The following is a 2017-nucleotide window of genomic DNA, read 5'->3' as shown; positions in this document are numbered from 1 at the left end:
TCACAGAGCACTAACACATATAAAAGTGCGTTGTGTCAAAAGAACAGAACCACCAGCATTCAAAAGCAGCTTTATCAACTATGCAACAAAACACGTTACAGCCTGCCCCTCTGCTGTCCATCACTGAATACACTGGTAGAAACTTTGAAATGAAAAAAGAAAGGAAAAAGGAGCAGTGACTCCTTTTATTTTCTCTGTTTAAAATCAAACAGAAAACAAACACCAATTCTGTTATACACTAACGCGTCTTCAAAGTACATCATTTGTACAAGAGAAGGACTAAGAACCAAACTGTTTACAGAGATCCAAGCACGGGCAGGAGAGGGCACGCCCCTCACACAGCTTTCCGATGGTACTCAGGAGGAACCAATTCATAATCACTGGCACTGAACAAGGTTGCAGAATTCTTCGCCAGGTACTTGAGGAAATCATGTAGATAGTTCAGTAATAAAGCAAGGCTTTTCTCTTCTAGAGGTGTGTAGGCCAACATTGCTCCAATTCTCACGAATAATCTCAGTAAGTGTGGCGCTCCATACACCTGGGACATGGGTGCATCAAGATGATCTGCAAGAATCTCAGCATACTGTGATCTCTCAAATTTGTAGAGCAGCTGAGTACCCAGCATTACATTGAAGTACTCCTTTATTCCTTCTACAACCTCATTGACGACATACTCCTTATTATCTGTATTTCCTCGAGATTTCTTATAATTTGCATAATCCTCTAAAATGGAATCCACATTCTTCTTAGCAGGAAGATTATAAAAGCTGCTGTTGTCTGGTGATCAAGTCCCAGTCATCAGCAAGTCATGGTTTCAGCTCTTCCGGAATCTTTACTTTAACTTCCACTCTGTTCAAGAATGTTTCTTCATTTTCAACTGTGGGATTTACCCGGTCTCTCTTCTTCCTAGGAGGCCGAGGTGTCACACTGGTACTGCCACCATCTCCATTTCCAGGTGTTTTCTGCTTGTTCTTTGTTTTCACTTCAACGTTTTTTTTTTTTTTGCTGCAGACCGGATGTCTTCTTTTCTGGAGCAGCCCCTCTCATCTTGCCCTCTGCACATTGTTCCTGATTGGCCTTTTGAAGCTCTCGCTGTTTTTGCAAATTGGTGTCCACATATTTGAGTACTCTGCTTTCTGGAACCCTTTCATCCCAATTTTTGTTCTATCCACTGTAATGGATAAAGTATTTCACTTGTTTGTCCTTTATGGCAGCTTTTACACACTTTGCTTCATAGAGAAGGGACCCATGAAAGCAAAGCACTTGCTCGCCCTCCTGAAATTTGGGCTTCGGGTTATGCTTGGGCGCCATTTATAAGTGATTTGCCACCTCCTCCTTCTCCCACCAACCCTGACTATCGCCTCCTACTCTCTACCCCACCCAACTTAGTGTCAGGAGCGCCATTGGGAACAGCCAGTTCTACATCCTGGGCGCAATTTTCCACAGGGACTTGTTTTAATTATGAACTGTTTGGTTTATTAGCTCAGGCTTATTATTAACTAGCTCTTACAACTTAAATTAACCTATAAATCTTATACGTGTTTAACTATGTGACTTGGTACCTTTTCTCAGTAAGGTAGTCTCATCTTGCTTCTTCTGCATATTGCTGGTGATTTACTGTCTGCATTTCCCTTTTCCAGGATTCTCTTAGGCTGGTTGCCATGCCTATACTTCCTACCTGGCTACTAGCTGATCAGTCTATTATTAAATGAATAGGAGTGAAAAATCTTTACAAAAGCATTATTCCACATAATTTACTTATGCAATCTTTTTGTTCATGGGTTGTTCGTTTGGCTATATTTTTGTGTCTTTGTTTTTGATACAAAGAATTTTTATATAACATAAACTAGTCTCAAGTTTACAGTCCTGCTACGTACCTTCTCTATGAGGGAATCAAAAGTAGATGCCATCATAACCAGCTATAACTTGTAATCATTATGCGACTGAAACAGTTTGTAAGACTACGATGCAATTATTTTAAATGTTATTTTTTGTCTTCTAGTTTCCTATAGCAGTT

General features: G+C 40.2%; 1 pseudogene; it reads right to left on the bottom strand.

Annotated features, from left to right (window-relative positions):
- Positions 1-312: 312 nt before the first annotated feature.
- LOC121433519 lies at positions 313-1311 on the bottom strand (annotated as a pseudogene).
- Between the last annotated feature and the right edge of the window lie 706 nt (positions 1312-2017).

The sequence above is a fragment of the Microtus oregoni genome, unplaced genomic scaffold (assembly GCF_018167655.1).
Source record: "Microtus oregoni isolate MIOR12 unplaced genomic scaffold, Mior012 000038F_ref0000394, whole genome shotgun sequence".
Classification (NCBI taxonomy): Eukaryota; Metazoa; Chordata; class Mammalia; order Rodentia; family Cricetidae; genus Microtus; species Microtus oregoni.
The sequence above is the reverse complement of the archived record's forward strand: the minus strand, read 5'-3'. Positions and strand labels throughout refer to the sequence as shown.